The sequence below is a fragment of the Falco rusticolus genome, chromosome 10 (assembly GCF_015220075.1).
Source record: "Falco rusticolus isolate bFalRus1 chromosome 10, bFalRus1.pri, whole genome shotgun sequence".
In the NCBI taxonomy this organism is placed as follows: domain Eukaryota; kingdom Metazoa; phylum Chordata; class Aves; order Falconiformes; family Falconidae; genus Falco; species Falco rusticolus.
The window spans coordinates 10377717-10397585 of record NC_051196.1 but is presented as its reverse complement, the minus strand read 5'-3'; the positions used below and the strand labels follow the sequence as shown (position 1 = coordinate 10397585).

General features: G+C 36.1%; 1 long non-coding RNA gene across 1 annotated transcript in view; it reads left to right on the top strand.

The window, feature by feature from the left end:
* Positions 1 to 19869, top strand: part of LOC119154211 — a 71634-nt gene that overhangs the window by 6793 nt on the left and 44972 nt on the right. The window contains exons 3-5 of the long non-coding RNA XR_005106376.1: positions 1940 to 2234; positions 2580 to 2778; positions 2864 to 2925. This is a non-coding gene — a long non-coding RNA (uncharacterized LOC119154211). The remainder of the gene's footprint in view (positions 1 to 1939; positions 2235 to 2579; positions 2779 to 2863; positions 2926 to 19869) is intronic.

The window sequence follows — 19869 nt, the reverse complement described above, 5'->3', positions numbered from 1 at the left end:
CACTCGGAGTTGTTTACATTGCAGAAGTATAAAATGGATGCCAAGTTACAACCTAATTCCAAAATCTAGCAGTTATCAAGTAGTTTGCCTATTGCCATGAAGTCCTAGGACTTTATATATCTGTTCATGCAGAGGGAAGTCTTTTCTATCTTTGTGGATTTTAAATCCCAGTCAGCTCTAAATAAATGACAAAATAGTCACAACAGAAGCTAAAGACACCTGTTCCTGAAGATGCTTGGGAAAAAGACTGATGAGAAGAAAGGATGAAATATGGGCACTGTTGAGGATGGCGTTGGACCATTGTACACAATTTGAAATGGAGCTACCTGTCCAGCCACCTTGCAATGCTTTTCTTTATCTTCCCACATCTTCATAGACCATATTTGGGCCCCACCAGCCCTGAGCTCTGATGTAGTCACTTGCCTTGCATGCTCAGGAGTATGTGAGGAGTGGGAACTGAAGCTGGGAGTACCAGAATGTCACACTGATGAGTTCAGGTGCTGTGAGGGTAATTTGACTCTTTTCTCAGCAGTAAAACTGTCTAAGAAAGGTAGAAAGCTGCTTTTCTTTGCATATTTTATTTCATGCATGAGTGAACTGGCATCCATTGGGTTTTGTATGTTCAGCTGACCTTGGTTGTTGAAATCTTAAGCACCAATGTCATACGGAGGATTCTCACCAGGACTGTTGCTACAGTCTTTTGGATTTTGGTGGGATGGATTTAATGAAGGAAAACAAGGGGACTTTAAATTCCACTTCTCCATCATTGATGGTAGCCGGGAGGTTCTGCATCCTATGACTCACAGTGTGTTCACTCAGTCAATCAGCTTCACTTTCACGCTGGACTTGCATCGGCCCCTCGTTTCTCCCGGAGCTGGCCAAACAACCCAGAATGATCTGGACTGACTGATCTTGAAGAGGGAGCGCAGAGTTCCAGTCTGTTTTTTACTGTGTGTAGGATGTGCTTCTGAGTCTGCGAGTCACATGAAAGGAAGCTTGCTGTGAGTCTTGACCTTATTGCGTTGCAGCAGATTTGTACTTAAAGCAAAGCTACCACATCTGATACAGGTCCCACCCTCTCCACACCCACTTCATTGACTTCAGAAATCTGATTATTAATTTTGCGTATGTCACTGGGAGTGGCATAAATATTAACTATTATTGTATATTGCACTTCTTTGATAGCCATCTGATGTTTATATTTCTGTGTGTGGCCACAAACCTGGAAGTTAGGGCCTTCATAGAATGTTTGATACTATTATAAATTATGTTCCTATTTGCAAGCAATTGTTTTTTCTTTTAACTTCTGAAAAAAACACTAGTTCTCAGACAGCATGAGGAGCCAAAAGATACTCTTTAACATTGTGGGATCAGAAAGAGCATGAAAGTGACCTGTTACAGTATTCGTCTTAGACAAAGCATAGACCTACGCACTCATCCATGAACATGGGTTTGAAGACAAGCAAAGAAGAGAACAGGAGGACTGGTCTGGATAATATTTACACTGTTCTTAAGTCAATCCTGTTGAAGTTTCTTAAAAGTGTGATATTGCAGCTTGAACATGCAGTCAGAGTGAGTGTAGGCAGTATGACTACAAAGTTTAGTGTTGCCAGATAAATAAGGAGTTGGGAGGCTGCCTCATGGGCCCAGGGCAGTGCAGGTGGTGCTACAGATTTCTGGAGGATAGTTAATCAATACACTTTAATAAACAAACAAAACCCTCTCATTTTTTAATCAAAAAAATGCCAGTGGTCAGTTGCACTTCTTGTGCAGTATTACTTCAATGATTTTCATGTAAAGCGAATGAAATTTAAGATACTTACTTACTTTTAATAATTTAAGATTCATTTACTATGTTTATTTCCCCTGCCATTTTTTTGCTTGCTTGGATGTGTGGGAAGTTGTCTATATTTATTTAAAAGTTTTGTATCGTCTTTAGGTGTCCTACGGATCAACATATGAACCAGAGATGGAGAAGCAACCCATGAGATTACAGAGGAGTCTTAAAAACTTAATGACAGACAAACTTGCAACACCCAACAAAATAAAATCCTATTCAGTGGTTCTTCACATGCTCCTCCTGCAGGCTGTCTCCGTCAGAGAGCTGAACCAGGTGGCTGAGCCTGCCTCCATATCAAAGTTGGCATGATACTTAGAACTCTTTTTCGTCTGTGAAAAGAAATTCTATGCTAAAAATCTTTTCTGACTTTTTAGGAGAGTAATCATCCTTTTAGGTATGTGGTTTTCTACTGTTGTTTTAGACTTTATCTTTTAATTATTTCACACTCCCAAGTTGAAAGTAGAAGCTTGGGGTAGCCAATTATTTTCAAATTCCTTGGGTTTGCTCTCATAATCCTTATGCTGTGTCATACTTAATTATGTTGATGGCATGAGGTAGTGTACAGTTTTCCCTACATAATTCTTTTAATTTTGTTTTGGAAAATACTAAGCCTGTCATAAATAAGACTTATATCATCCCTAGTATAATTTTACTAAAATATACTATAATATAAGTACAGTTTCATCAGGCTCCTTCTACTCCAGATTCTAATGAATATTCTCTAATGTTTTGTTCGCAGTTTAATATCAAATACTGGTTACATGACTAGAAAATGTAGGGAATAAAAAAAACCAAAAAAAAAGAACATGTATTTATGCATGTATAAATGCCAAGCATGAAAGGATTAGTAAAGATGGATAAATATACTCATTACAGCATACACTTTGCTGAAATAATGAATTGAATGTCTGCTCTTTAGAAATCTGATCTACATCTCAGTAAGTCAGTTGAAAGACTCCCCTAAGTGATCTTTGTATCAGGTCTTCACTGAAAGAAGAAAATGTTCTTGTGTGTTTCTTTCAGGTTTTTATGTGTTGTATTGGGAACTGGATGCAAAGCTGTTGTTCAAGCCAAGGACAGTATCTGTAAGTATGCAGACCAAATTATTAGTGAGTAATGAAATGCAGTCCACAAAAAAGGCTGAAATATTGCCAGTGTTCCTAGCTTATCAATGCCCAATTAAGTTCCTTTTGTATTTTAGTAGTACCTACCCATTTAGTAAACATATATTTGCTACCCATGCTAAAAGTTATAAGGAGATCTCATGCCTAGGACACAGAAGAGATCCACAGACTCGTGAAGTTACTTCAGACCAAATCCTTTGTTTTCAAAGTGAATTATTTGCTTAAACATTTCTGAATATGGGTCTCTGACCTTTTGTTTATTTGTAGTTGAATGGGGATAATATTAATTTACTTTGGGTATTGCTTCAAAGCATCCTTTTTAGTATTTTTAAAGTCTCTCAAGATTATCCATCGAGATACAAGATAAAAATGCAAATCATTGTCATGCTCTTTTTGCCAGTGTTCTGTTGTGGTACACCTAATTCTTTTTTCATGTTGGCTTTTTGTTTGTGGTATTAGGTACTAGCTTGAGGTTCAGAGGATAAAAGGCTAAGATGCCACAAATAATAAGTTAAGATAATCAGTAATTATATTAATTAGCCAATATGAAGGTTTTGCCACTAATGAAAAAAACAGACTTCTATTACTTGGCCTCTGTTCAAATATTTTTACTTATTACATTTGGTATTTCTCATGAATATTGAATTAGTGAGTTCTGAAATACAACTCAAAAAAAAAAATTAATCACACACAAAATGGAAAATGAATTGTAGCCAGGATTCTCTTAGAACACTAGAAATGCATTCTGCTATAAGTTACATCTCTTGTAACCCTATGGAATCCATTTGGATTTTTTAACAAGCTGTATTTTTGTGTAACTTTTCTAATATATTAGTGGTATTGCAGTAATTAGTATAGTGCAGTAGTAACTCTCATTAGGAGTGGGTTCTAGTATGCCAGAAACCATACCAGCAAAACAGAGAGGTGGTATTTTTGCAAGTGTTTAAGCAGCACAGGAACCTGTTCCCATTTAAAAAAAAACTGTGTAGACACTTGGAAATTGCTGTTTTAATGAAAGCCCATAAGGCACGGTATCTTATCTACATAATTATTTCAAGAATGGAAAAATGGAATTTCTTCAAATTTCATCCTGGTTAAAATGTTACAGTTTAAGTGTAGGATTTGGTTATTTCCATGAACACAATAATGAAATTTAAAATAATTAATGATTAATGTGGCCTTAACTAAGCATATCTGCAGATATATACAAGGTAGCTCTGAAACTGAAGATTCCAATAAGATGAGAAAGAAATTGCAAGAAAACATTGTGCAGACAGTATCTTCACTTTTTGTGGCATTAATCTGATCTTAAATTTAAAATTTTGTGTAGATTTGAAAAACAATTGTGGTAAATAGGGAAAACAGATGGTAGTATGGTGAAACACATCGTGCATGTGAGGAACAGTGAATGTGTATTTCATTCAGCTAACATAGGCCCAGAAGATGTCTTTAGTTTTGGCATACAATTCGTTATAACTCAGCGTCTGGGTTTCCTAGCATCTTATCTAGGGCATTTTTTTTTATTTTTTTTTTTGCTAGTACAACTACCAGAATGATATCTCAGTTATTTATAACCCTGGTCAGCACAGCCATGCTGACAGAAATCTGCAATATATTTATGACCTAAGGGTCTGTGCTTTGCTTCCATAAAAACTAAATAGACATATGGACAAAGAATACAAGAAAAATTATGTTTATCATAAAAGCTTGCAGAATTAATTTATATTTTTTTTCTTGTCCCCGGGAAAGTAAAGCTGACATATCTCGCATGATACACAGGATCCTGGGAACCTACAGAAAAGAAAGGGCAAACCAGGTTTTCCTCTAAGGATATTAAGCCTTGTGGATCCATATGGCCTCATTGCACGATTTTGAAGTTTGTATACAAGTTTGTGGTGAGCTCATTTTAGGAAGTGTGGTGTTGTCATTTGGATCATCTGGGCATATAAACGAGTGTGCCTTAGAAATACTGCTGGCTTGGAGGTGAGCTTGGCCTTTGAAGCCAGGAGGGCAACCAGAGGAGAGTTCTGATTCTGTAGTAACCACTGGGCTAAAGGAAAGAAGAAAAGAGGTCTGATCAATTTGTCTAATGATGCTAATGCTATAAGACTAAGAGAGTATCCGTTTGATCATGCTGACACATTTTGGCTCTTTTGAGTCATTGCACACCTGTGTAATGTAAGTAATGTGCACATATGTTGTGTTTTTTGGGTGTGTATATTCATAATTTTATTTCTCAAGTAGATATAATTTGTTGAGATGTATTCCTGAGGAGATTTTTCTTCTGCTGTTGGTCATAGCTTGCTTATTACAGCAAGAAATACATATTTTCCTTTTTTCCAAAGGTGTCTCTGAGGGTGACTGTGTTTAAGGATTGCAATTATGGTTGGTTAAACAATGTTTTGTGGGTTTGGCCTGTCACAGAGGAGGCAGTTAAATATGCACATGCCTTATTATTTTAAGGCAGATAGTTTGGTCAGTAAATCATCAGCTGAGTGTCTTAAGCATTTCTGTATCTGTTAAATTTGGGGCTCTCTCCACATGGTGAGAAAACATTCTTGATGCTTGGAACAGGCTAACTCAGATGTCGCTGGCCGTTGGTTGCATAATCTCCATAACTACAACCTTAGTCTAAGGAAACCCTTCTTCTTCAACAGGGCCCTTTAGGTTTTCATGCATATTGTTACTGTTCCTTTTCACATAGTAACCATTTTTACCTCATTTTGTCTCTGCTTTTAAACTAGTTCAGATGCACTCAGTGCTTTAAAAACAAACCTTTAAAGGCATTTCTCTTTATTTTCAGTAAGAAGCCACAGTAAATGCTATATGCTTTTAAGCATTCAAAAGGCTTTGTGGACTTTGCTTTCTGTGTTGTTAATGCAGTTGGTACAGATTCAGCTAGCTTTCATGTGTAGCAAATTCATCACATATCTATTTTCTGTCTCTCAGCACCTCTGTTAGTTTGATGTCGGGCTCTCACTAGCTCTTTATATTTCCATGGTTACAAGTAGTCGCAAGGGTTCTGTTAACCCCCAAAGGCAGAGTGATTATGTCTTTTTTTACTGTAAAAAGCATAAAATTAACAAAATAGACTCTATATATATAATGAAAAGATTATTCTGAACATTACAATAAAAACTTGTAAAGTTAATTTTCATTCACTCAAAAAACATTCAAGTCTTTTGCCACCATTATGACTATGTCACATTTTTTGTAAAGATGAGTTTCTATTCAAAAAAAGAGGGATCATTTTTTCTTTCACTTTTAATCTTGACTGAAATCTGCAAGTTTGAAGGCAGTGGCTCTAAGGTAAATAGTGCAGGTTCAGACCTATCCTATACTTAAATAATCACCGATTAACATTAATCGTTAGCATGTGTACTATTGCTTGTTTTTAAAGATAGAAAAAATGGAGCCGCATGCTAACTTGCCCAAGAACACAGTTGTAGACACATCCAAGTCAGACTGACAATTTCAGATCTCAAAATGCTGTATTTCTTTCTAACAAGAGGCTGACAGGAAGCCCTTGCTGACTTTCAGATCTCATCTCTGGTCAAAGCCTAGATCCTTCCCAATAAATTAAGTGCAGAGATTTGCACCTTCTATGACTGGATAAGAGACCCTTAATAGGAGAAGGCAGCTGGAAGGAGCTCTTTTTTTCTGAGAGGCTTTCTTTAGATCAGATTAAAGCAATAGCAGGTTTGAGGATTTTGATAAAGAATAGACTGACATAGCTGTGATTTGTTATAGTCTCTTATGATGGAGAGCTCTGAATCAAAGAGAGGTTTCTGGATCTTCACTGGACAGAACAGGTAGTGAGTTACTGAGGGCAGAGAGGTGAGAGGGAGAGTTAGAAGAAAGATGGAGAAAAGTGTCTCACAGGAAAAGAAAGAAGTGTTGACCGAAATTGCAGAAAGTGACCCTGCTAAATAGTGGAACAGAGCTCTGCCGGGCAAAGAGAATGAGACTTTCTGTCATCACCTATATAGAGTTAGTGCCTCAATGCATAAGGAAAAGTGTTAGAATCTTCCTAATTGAAAAGGAGAAAACTCCCCCTTCTGCTTTCTTTTTGGTTTTCTTTTTAACTGGAGACAGTAAGTTTGCTGAGTCACGAAATCGTAGAGGAATAAGCTGCTTCTATGTTAAAATAACTAGTAACACTGTAAAATAACTTGTTTAAATAGTACAGCTATAGGAGAAAGAAGTGTGTTAATGGGAGAAATGAGCCAGAAAGCACGTATCATATGCTATATATTAATTTGAAAGATAGACAATAGTAATGACACAATATTCTTTAATCCTCAAAGTGTATTACGAATGTTGATGGATGTTCAGAGTTGCAGTGGAATGTGTGAGCACCCTGCGTATATTCAGATATAATGTATGAGAGATAAGAAATGTATTATTATGCAGTGTATCTAAACACTTCTGAGCAGAAACATAGTCCAATTACACATGTGAACAATTACTGAAAAATGGAACAATAATAAAGATAACCCAAACTGGAACATCTCTAGTGTGATAACTGCGCTGGCTACTTCCCGTTGGTCAAGGGTGTAACTTATATACTTCAGATGTTAGATTGTCAGATAATGTGTGCATGTCTCTCATGATGACTTCTTACGTATGGAGCAATAATAATTACGTATAGCAAGTGTTAAGACCGTTCTTCCAATCTGACAGTCAGGTCAAGTGTAAGCCCAGGCAGGGAGATGTGTGAATCTGAACCTGACTGACTAGTTTGGGGCAGAATGCCACCAGAGCCACCAAGCATCTAGAAAGGGAGCATAATCATAGCAAAGAGCAGAGTTTGCTGACATGACTTTTTAACAGCCTGTTTCAGATCCCCCAGTGACTTTAATGGCTAGTTCTGCTGAACTGGATGCCAAGAAATGGAATCTATTGGATCTCGGGATTTTCTCCCTGCCAGGTTCAAAGTTCTTAACACTGTGGATGTATTAGTTTGCTCCCAAGAATCGTTTGGGTGTTTTTTAAGTAAGGGTTATATGTCTCAAAGTTGGGGGCTACTACTCCGTTCATCATAGAGTTTTCTCCTAGTAGTGCACTTACAGAGAGATGAAAATGTTCCCCCACATTTCTGTGACTGTATTTTTATTGAAATCAGAGCAATTTGTTTCAAACTTCTTGTGAGTATATCTGTAAGAACAGCAGTGCAGGATACTCAAAATGTTGCAGTCAGAAACTGCCTAGATAAAATGGTTAGAAAAGGAAAGTATTTGGTAGATGTGTAATTAGTTAGTGTGGAGTCCTTCTGGAATCCTGTAAATCAGCATGATAAACTCAAATTATAATAGAGTGTAGTCAAACTAATTCTTCTGTTTCCAGAGTGGGAAAATAGTATGTTTGGAATTGAAATGGATCTTGGAAGTTAATTAATTCTAAACTTACTCTGCAGGATATCAGAATATGCTAATATTTGCTTAAAATATTGTTACTTTCTAATATTTCATTACATCAGTGTGAAGTGCTTCTAAACTTCTTAGTATTGTTCAGTCCTACATCTGACTGCAGTAGAATTTATGAGTAGCTTGTGAATCTATATGTATACATATAAATTTTCCCCCTCAGAACAGTAGCTTTGCTATTTGCCTGGAAAAGATCTTTGGCCTCTCTATATTGCAAAAAGCATTTTCTACAAACATAATTTTCCAGGAGATAAAAGAGGCAATACCTGTCTTTATTTCCATCATAGCCTATGCTAGCAGAAGTCCTGACAAGGGTAAGACAAAGACTTTTCTTTAAAAGCAAAGACAGATATTGCTGTTAGGGATGGGAGGTTAGAGCTGATCCTTTGCTGAGTGCTTCAGGTGGCAATGAGGCTTGGAGTTTCTGACTGCTTACAGGTTGGGGTGAGTCCCTCTTTGGCATAATTCCTGATCATACTGTAAATATGGCTATATGAATAGTAGTGGTTTGTAAGCCTTTTACTGAAATATTTACATTTCAAATTGGAAGAATTTTGTTCTTTTGTGCCCACAAGAACATTTGTTTGGCCTAACCTGTCCTCACTTGTCCAGCTATTCTGTGTTTGGAAAGCAAACTTTTGGGGTTTAGCTGTTTATTTTGTCATGAACTTACTAAGGTTCTAAACTCAGCTGCAACCCTCTGATTACCATGAGGGGCCAAGACCCAAAGATGACCCCTTTGCAGGGTCGTTTTCAGGAAATCTTTTTTGTTGTAGAAAAATTTAATAAGTAAGAGTTTTCATGTTATTCTACAATATTTTTACATGTTTCCATTATCATTGTTCACTCTGCACAAAACTTAAAAACACTTAAAGCAGACGACTTTCCGTGTTGTTTGTATACCTTAGCAGTGCTTAGCCTAGAGTTTCACTGTGGCTTTCTTTTTTGCTAAAGGAGATTCTGAAGTTGCTAGGACCCCATTGTGCAAAGCAATATGCAAGACTTCCTTGTTCATGAAGTCTAGTTCTGGTGGTGAAGGTGAAAAGACTGCCATGGAAGCCAGGAGGGAGGGTTGTAACAAATTTTATTAAGGTTTCTGACTCGTGAGGGACATTTTTATAAGTTTGCACTTTTAGGTAACAAGCCTAGAGTTTGTTAAATACATACAAGAAGCATCTTAAAGGAATAGACATGGGAAGGCAGTGTCATAGAGAAGTGAAACTTCAGATTTTTAACTCACTGAAGCAGGAGATACCACTCAGATATCAGAGTATATGGTTGTCTCTCAAAACTGTCATTACCTAGGTGTTTATTGAGGTTACACAGTGAAAATTAGATCAGATTAGGAAAAAAACCCCTTATTTATAGCAAATATAAAGTGGAGTATTAATAAAGATCTTTCTACAAAGAAAGCAACAGCAAAAACATAACTGCAATTTAGTTTTGTTGCAGAAATATGTAATTGTGTTTCTCTTGTGATTAGAAGATTATTTTCTATCCATAAACACTTAATGAGTGATAGATCAGGATCTAGAGGAGTGATTGTAACACAATTCAGTGCCCTGTAACCTCCAGCAAATTAGCCTGTGGTCAGTCTGGCTCTTTTCTGGTTGCTGTGCTCGAAGGTACCGTTTGTGATGTCTCTTGCATATGTTGAATAGACCAGGAGAGGGCAGGACTGCCTAAGTGTAGTCACTTCCATGGGCCTGACAGGCATCTGTATTGTGTAGTTAAATGAAAATAAGTGGAAAACGAATCTATGAAGAGATTTGGTGATAACTGTAGTTTAATGTTCACCTAAAATCAATTTCTTAGATATTCAGAAACTACTTATATGTATTTTCCACATAGATCTTTCATTGCTGCTCTTCTATCAGTGAACATTTCTGAAGGAAATGCTTTCTGGTTTTTAAGAGCACTACTAGGGCAACTCAAGCATTTAACTGGATTATTCAGTGTACACTTGAAACAGAGTTGTCATTTCCACTACTGAAGGTTACTATGAGTCTGGTTTGGTTTTGCTTCTAACTATAGTCTGGCTGCTTTTATGGTTTCTAAAGCAATTAATGTGATGGTGGTGGGTGCCTTTTCAGGTTTAGAATAAAAAAGTACTTGTTTTTAATATATAGGAAAATATTAGCTTTTTAAATTAAAATTTAAATTAAAATCAGCATTTCTCTTGAAAACATTAATGGAATGGAATGCAACAGCTATTTGTATTTTCTGTAGAGAATCTGATTTAAAGGCCATTAACTCAGTGGTTTAAATCAATCAATGCACTTTGGGTAAATTTGGCTGTTGATACAGTGATTTTTTCAGAACAAGGCCAAGCTTCTTCCCAAACAGTTTGTAGCTTGGGTAGAGAGCAGGGACAACAGTCACAGAGCAGGTCTTGGGGCAGAGGGGAATGAGTGGGTGAAGGACAACTGAGGAGACCGTAAGATTCACTGTTTGATTTGATACTGTATTTTTTCATTGTTGTAGGCTCTTTCTAGCAATAGAGTCTACTGCTTTTCTTCCTGGGAATTAGATTGAAACATATAATCAAAGAATGCTAATATTTATGCTCCAATAAAAATTATTCATGCTAATGGTAAGTAGCTTCTGCTGTAGTAAATATTTTGCAAGAAAACTGCAAGTATTGGTTTTGAGCCTTTTGGTGACTATTTTTAAAAAATGGCAAGAGTGTGCTTAAGCAAGTTCTTGAGATCTACAGAGTAACATAGCTGGCTGAATATGTTATCAAAATGAAATGGCTAAAATGGTGTCATTATCATAGTCTGGAGGTAGAGTAGGCAGAAGGATTCTGGAGATATTTAAATCACTCACAGTAATAGCAAAACAGCCTTTTGATGGTAAATAATACCAATATTACGCTATGTTGCATAAGTACTATTTTAGGAATTATAAATAGTCAATATTGACGTCTGTCTAAACTAAGAGAGAATTATTTGGGTTTTGTTTGAAATTGTGGATCAGGAATGCAAACTTTGATATGAAACAAGATTTGCAGATCATATGGAAGCTGTCTAAACCTAACAGCTGTCTCTTCAGCAAGCTGGAAGATAGTTTGGTTTACCAGAATCTCTGTTCCAAAAGTTGACAGTTTAAATCCTTGCATTTGGGCTTATTGGACCAGTATTATGTCATCTGTATGAGCAATTTTGACTGCATTGCTGTTTTACTAGATACCATCTACTAATTCGGAATGAATATGGACTGCCATAATTCCTTGCATGAGCAATAAAAATGTTGCAAGCATCGTGACTTGTATTCTTCTAATAGCAAATGACTTTTTATAAGTTGAGACCTCAGTTCTTGAAATTCAATGATAAACTAATATAGTTGTGTAGTATTTTGATACCAACCCCATTACAGATGATCTGTATCTGTGAGACACAAAACCCAGTACCTATCGGCTGTGAAGCAATTAGGATCTGTAATATATTGCAAGCACAGAATACACATTTTCCTGTAGAACCATGCATCAGGGTCCAACTGGTCATTTAAACAGTGTTGTTATGTGGAAGGACAAATCTTGAAAATCTGAACTGAGTGTAAACTGATTCAATGCGTGTTCCTGCGTTCGCAAGCCAAATGTTTTGAAAGGGCACCCTCCTTTGGTTCTCAGCATGTGAACTTGGCATCCCAGACCTGACTATTCCTACACACATACTCATTTTCACTTCAAATCACTTTAGCAAAAGCACCCAGCTAAAGTCTAAAAATGCTTCTAATATTAACTTCATAGCTTCCAACTTCCCATTTCACCTTTTCAACAGGAAGTTATATTCTGAAGGCCAGAATAGCGCTGTACTAAAATCTGTACGTAGGGAGCCAAATAAATATAGCATCTTGAGCTAATTTTTAGTTGTTTGAAATGCAAATAAACACAAGCTTTACTCATCAGTGTAAACTTGCTGGATGATTCAGACAAACAGATGAAGGCAAGGTTGTAATTCTCTGAAAACATTTTGAGAATTGAATCTGATATTTTTTTTTAAAGCCTTTTCTTCTACAGACCTAGGACAGTATTTGGTATTTTTTTATGTATTCATTGCAAGGATCTTAACAGGTTTAGATACAAAGTGCACTATTAAACTTTCTGAAGTGAAAAAATTGCTGAAATTAGTATTATGAAACCCCAAAAGTGAATGCTTATATTTCAGTCACATTCGCTGGATGCTGTTAATACCAGAGGAATATGGTTGCTGTTTCTGTGACATGTGTTTGCTTGAAAGAAAGTAAAACATACCATAACTGGCAATTATGAAGGCTTGCATTTTCCCCCTCAATTAAAATCATGGCTTATTTTGCAAGTCATCTAAATGGTGAAACAGAACATAGATTTACAGAAATGGTGGTTTCATATCAGGTAATATATATAGAAAAATTATTGAGTAATGGTTTCTGCTCAGGTTTATCTGCTCTCAGAATCTGTTACTCCTTGTATATGAGGTGCCACAAACTTCTTAAGTGACTATATAGTTATTATGTGATCATATCTCATGATAGATGTGGTCAATATTATCCGAATGATAGTAAGGAAGTGAGCAGAGTAGAGCAAACCTTAGTACCCCTGGAGGCACTGGTGGCTTCCTAGGAGCTTTGGCTTCTTCAGAGAAACAAGATCATTTCTGCTTTTACTGGATCTCCTGTAGATCCAGTGTAGATCTATCTGATAAGAGTACTTTTTCCATAACTAGCTTTCTTACCTTGTTTCTGAGTCTCAAATATTTGGTGACAGTGACAAGTTGTTATTTCAGACTAGATGGTCATGATTCATATCCTACTTCAGCAGAAGCAGGTTTGCTTTCCTTAGTGAGAAAATCACGAGATATGAGCTTCTCTTTGCTTTTTAGTTTGCCACCTCCAGTCTGACTATAATTTTAGTAGCATAATAAGATATCCCTATGTAAATCTTTTTTTTGTTCATGACTTCTAATTCAAAATGTTCTAATATAAATTGTTAATGAATGAATAATGTTTGAAGCCATGAATAATTATGGTTGATTTATTCAACTTACTTTCACCTGTAATCTGGCATATTTTATATTACCTGTTTGGAATTTAAAAACTTATGAACAGCCTCAAGCATTTCCTCTCATGTTCTCCTTCTCTGTCAGATAAATTGCCATATAAACTAATGAACTTTAGAGAAATTAGCTTGCTGAGACCTTGTTTTTTTCACAGTTCCCAAGATTTGTGCTACAATAAAATTCATTAGTCTCTTCACCAGGGTAAAATCTTCATTACTAACCACTGTTAATGCCCTAGTCAATTTTCAGTCACTTCTTCAAATTAATTTAACCTGGAAATGCTTCTTGAATGAGTGCAAATTGCATAGTCTATTCTCGAATACAGTGATTGTGTTGTATTCTGCATCAAACCTCATACAAGTTGTGTTTAGAGTGTATTTTTCTTCTTGAATTTCCAACAGTGACTTCTAAAGAGTTGGTTTAAAGACTTGAACAATAGACAGTAGCTGGGTTAGTCCTTTGTCATATGAAAATTTCAATTATTTTCTTCTTTTGGAAGTTGTGAGTGTTTCTATAATAAAGTCTTTACTCTTGTATCTTCAAAACAGATGTCCAACTGCTAGAGATCATTATGATTGCATCTGCCTTTTTTTAGAACTTCTAGCATGTTTAAGACAGATCAGAATTCTACCTGCATATTTCTACTATTTCTAAAAACAATAGTTTATTCCCTTGAGGTTATGGAACATATTTGGTTTATTCTGTTTCTAAATAAAGAATGTGTATTTACTGTATCTAGAAAAGTTTCCTCTAAGAGATTTTTTTTTTGTTGGCTGGTTAGCTTTCACTTGAGTTGGAGTTCTGAAGCTGTGGAATCTATGTAATGTTGTATTTTGCTTCTTCAAGTCTTATGATTTTGGCATGAAGTGGGAGATTATTTTCATCTTAATTTTGTGGACACTACTTAGCCTTGCCTTTTGAAAGGCATGATGTTTGATGCGGTATACAAGAAAATCACTTTTTAAAATGAACTTTGAAAAGTTCATTTAAAAGTCTAAATGAACTAGAAAACCCTTAGATGCTTCAGAATATCACTTTCCGTCATCCTTTCATTGTGACTGTAATTCTGCCTACTGAAGTATCATCTCACACAGTTTCTACTCAGCCACACCTTCTCTCTATTTGAGATCAGATGTTCTGCTTCCCAAGTTGGCATTGTTTTCAGCTTGAGATAGTATTCACGGGGTCCATTTTTGAGTGGTAAGTTGCTTAGAGGTTTGCTGTATTAGAGCAGCTCTGGTTTCATGTATGTTCAGGAATTAATATAACGCTTTTGTAGGGAAACGATACCATGATATTTGTTATGAAACATGACAGAAGGATTGTGCCCAACTGGCAATCCTTTACCAGCTGAAAAAAAAATCAAGAAGTTTTTGGAGTTTCCAAGTTAATTTGCATTAAGAAGGTGAAGTCCATGGTGGAGAATTCTGTTGCTCTGCAGAGGTACAGGAAGGTAGTTCACTCTGTTTCCTTCCTCATTTAGCCTTTGCTTCAGCGTTCTCCATTTTTGCTGACTCCCCCTTTCTCACTGTTTGCATGTACCCTCTCCTCTGTTTTGTAGTATTTGTCCTTTTCTGGGCAAGTCCAGCAGTTTCCTCTGTGCTAGAGCTGATGGATGAAATGTCAACCTAAACCGGACCAATTCTGTCAAGATGCACTTTCTATTAATTCCTGGAAAACAAGGTGAAACTGAAGTTGGTCAATTCTACTTTGACATTCTCTCTTCTGCTGTTGCTTCAGCATGTTGGGGATGCTGCGTGAAGCCAGACAACAAAATGCATAATGACAAAATGAACTTTGCATGAGATAAATGAAAGGAGAGAATGTTGCCTTATATGAGATATTCCTGCTTTAGGGAAGAGGACTGGCACCTTGACTAACCCTGTTGTTTATTCACTGAAGAAATAACTTAGACCTTTGCAATCTGGTTAATGGGCTTAATTTAGAACAGCATCTAAATACTTCTAAATGAAATGCTGATTTCAATTTTTAAAAACCATAAACTGTTTTTCTTTTTGTAAGCAACAGACAGGTGCTAACTCTGTTTTTAATCTAGTTGTTTCTGTGATTAATATTTATGCTAGCTGTTTTCTAGCAGTATGACTTATTTTGGCCTCTGTCCACCTGAATACTGACCCGTAACTTTTGTTATCAAACACTGCGTAGCAAGGCTGAAATCTATCTGTAATTGGCACTATAGGATTGTATATTAATTTCTCCAGTGCTGAATAATTTTTCCCCTCTTCATTTCCTTTCAGTCTTCTCATTTTTTTACTGTTACATTACAGTGATTAACTTTTTCTGTTTCTTTTTAATGCAAACTACCCCTTGGCTTGTGTATGTGTACATACTTTACATACATAAACACTGTCTTTACTAGGAAAAAATTATAGTACTTCGAAACTTGTCCAGCTTCATTGTCTTGATGGTAGAATCTGTTTTCAGACTGATAAACTGAAATAAAATGTGATCTTTATATTTTACACAGAGACAGGAAGTTAGAATTTAATTTCACATATGAGTTGTGTGAAACAGTATTGTAGAATCATCTGAAGTTTTATAGAAATTTTATATCCTTCAAATCTAACTTACTTCATTAATGGTAGAGATTTCTGCTCTCAGTTTGCTCTGAAAATTCCACCTACTAGCATTTGAAGAATTTGTTTCATGTAACTGCCTTCAAGTTGTTTTCTGTATTTTAAGATAAGTTCATTGAGGCAATTCTTAATCTTTGAAAGTACAGGCATTCAAACTAAGAGTAAAATGATAGAATCAGATTGTGTTATCATCGGATTGGGGATTGCCAAAGCTTACAAATAGTTACATATTATTTTTTAGTTATTTAGATGATTCCCTATGATTTAAACAGTTCATATTTCCTGTAATATTTAAGCATACTATTGAAAGCTATGAAGAAAAGAAAACCTGGAATTCAATTATATAGTATATACACTACATAATATATAAATCATTTATCCTATAAATATAAATAGGAAATAACTTTTCTGAATTTAATGTTATTATAAAGATAAATAATTCTGTTTTTCATAATTCACATTTTATCTGTGTAGCTAGCATTTTTATTCCAATTGAAAACTGGCTTTTAAAAAAGCCAAATGTAATCGTTTTTACTACAGCTTGTGTGTCGTGTGGGTGCTGGATTCCAAACTGCTGAAGATGTTTCTTGTCTTCAGTTTTACTCATTCAAATATGGTTGGAGAATTAATAACCTTGTTTTTGCTTTCTGACAATTTTTATTTTTAAAATTTGATTTTGATATATAAATTTTTATATTTGATCTTGAAAGATTGTCATCTGTGATAATCAGAATAATAATGAATTTTTTTAACTCTTTGGGGATGGTTAAGTCTTTCTAGTCTGATGATTGGAGGGATAACCTTCAATTGCTTTTAATATTTTCTGAATGTAAGCATTTTATATGAAACTTCATTAAGCTGAAGGGTCTATGTTTGCATGTGCAAATTTTTAATAGAAGCTTCTTCATTGGGTTTGTGAAATCAGGAGTTTCATAGTTGGCCTTTACATCTGACTTCACTGCCAGATGCAGTCCTTCTAAAGGCAGCAGATTTGCTAAGTCTAAAACTTAGTACTATTACTATCAAATATACTGCTGTAGTGTCAGGAAAAGAGAATTAGTCAGATCTTGAATATGGCACACATATTCCCAATGTAATATTTACTGAAAAATACTTATTTGAAATTATTTTAAAACATTGCACTAGAAAAGGTATTGTTCCAGATTTACTTTTACAGAAAGTTAAAAATACGAATTATCATAAAATCATTTAAGTTTTGAAATCTGTTCGTCTTATTTTCCTCCTCCATTTACTATCTTCAGTATCTCCAGGGGTTTCCCCCTTTTCTTTTGGATGTATTTATCAGCTACTGGTATGGTCACTAAATTTTACTGTATCGCATGGGTATAGCTGGCATGACACTTCGATGGCCTATTGAACAAGCAAAACACCTGTGCAACATCTTCAGCTGTACACCAGTTTACATGTGTGATTATTAAGTACATGGTTCTAAAGTGAAATGCAGGCTCTGCCACCAGCCTGGAGTCTCTGGTGTGGTCTTATTTCACAATAACTGGTGGGGTTTTAGGTGACTTCTATGGGAAGTTTGTTTCAGCAGGCTCAGTCATAAAAATGAGAGCAGCACGGATCTGCCATTCTATCCCTGTGAATGGCATAGGGCTCACTGCAGCATCAGCTGTGGCAAAACTCCCCTCTGCCCAGCCCCTGTGCTGGCCAAAACTTTGATCACTAATGTCCTTGAAATTGTTGCAGTATGTTTTGTCACATTCTTAGGTTATATGTATGCACAAGCCTGGCATTCAAAAGAGTGGCTTGACTTGTACTTCAGCTCCAAACATACTTGTTGCAATCAGAGGACCCCTTTTTCTGTTTCTGTAAACTAAGCCACTAGGGTTTTCCAGGTACCAGGCATGGCTCAGTGCCACCACATCGTTATGCAAAATTAGGGCTTAGAGCAATCCTGATAGCTGGTGTGTTATGTACATGTAAATAGCTAACAGTTCTATTTCCTCTTTTTGTTTTTTAGAAGTAACTCCCATGTGAGCATCCCAGAAATGGCATGTATCCAGTGGGTTCCTCATACCTTCAAGCAACACTTTCTCTTCAATCAATTATACCCTTAATTTAATGGCCTCTGACAGTAAACTATTTTGGAACCCCTCTCCCAATGGGTAGAAATACATGCTGTTTTAAAAAGTGTTAGGCTATCAGCTGTGCCAAGAAATTCTCTGGCAAGCGGCTAATTATGTCCAGCTAGAGCCTGACAAAAAATTTGCTTCAAGCCACAAGTCAGAGGCTTAACCATTATTCGTGGCAAGTTACTTTACAGCTTGTGACTTTGGTTAGTTGGGTGGGAATGTGGCTGTGAAGCAGTGTTCTTTGTTTGAGACACAGGCCCCCGCTTTAGTCAGCTTATAGAGCCATACGTAAAATGGCCTCTTTGCTTTCACTTAACAGGATGCCGGTCACCTTTCTGCTCTGCTGAGCACCATTTCATGACTTCACAGCCCAGGAATTAAACCTAACACACAAAGCAGCTTTACCAGTAATTGTCTGCAGATTAAATTAAATGCCTGTTCTCATACAGTGTATCTGAATTGTATCAGACCCACTTCTCAGTTTACACACTTGTTCCTGTTAGTAAGAGGGAGCTGCTGGAAAATGTTGCAGTCCTTGGGAGCCAGTCTCTCAGTGATTCGATGAAAGTACCGGGGATTTTGTGTGTTCAACATGATGTTAATTCTATTGTGTTTCATAATGAAAAAAAATAGCTTAGTCTGCTAGTATCACACCGATGTATTTTATCCATGGTAGCTACTGCCAGTAGCTGTGTTTTATGCTGCGACTTCTAAATTCCCACTGTCCCAGTGTACGGCAATTTGAAATTTTGGTTTTATTTTTGATCAAAGTTTTGAGGAATGAGTAAGATTAAGATATTATTTTTTTTAAGTAGATAAATTGGCATAAAATAATCTTGACTAGTTTAATTAAGTTATGCCTTCTTCCTTTCACTTTTGTGCATTACATTTTCATATGTGGAGAGTATAGATCTATTCGTTTCAGGCAAAAAACATTTAAACATAAAATTAAAGAGCTAGTCAGTTTCTGCTGAAGTGGGTTTATGTATGTATGTATTCTGTTTTTATTTTCTCATGGTTGTTTATTGTATAACTGAATTGTGCAACTGTTCCAGAAATGCTTGACTCAGAATGTGCTGCAGCCTGCTTTTTTACTTAAAAATTTTATCTCACTGTTGACTGTCCAACTGGTGTAGCTGATGAATGTTTGGGGCTCATCATCTTCTTTAAAATTTCACAACCTCTAATTTCTCATTAACAGTATGCTTTATGATTGCCAACCTTATCCCACCAATCTTTCAAAGACCAGCACATTATCACATTACTCAATATAATCTTTGCATACTTTCTGTAATGATGTTATATGTGAAAGTAATCTCGAAACTTGGGTTTGGGGTCATATTCGGGAAAGATGCAAAGAGAATATGGACTTACCTTCACGTTTCTTGATGCAGGGAGGTCTGGTGAAAAGTTGACCCTGATTCATTCAGCTTCAGTCAGATTTTACAAATGCTCCTGAACTATGATCGTTTTATTTATGAAAAATGCCAAAGATCACTCCTTTCAGAACAGTGTAGTCTTTAATGACCAGACAGCCTTTGGAGTGAGTTGGTTTTTAACATTAAGATCTAAATTCCTCCAAGTTTTAACATGTTCTTGTGAAGCAGTTAATCGATGGGACAACACTGAGTCATTTTTAAGAGTGGGTCACGAACGAAGGTACTTTCTTTGAACTGCACACTATTTTCTAGTCAGAAAAGGAGATAGAATAGACTTTTGAAAATTAAATGCAGGTTAATTGTTT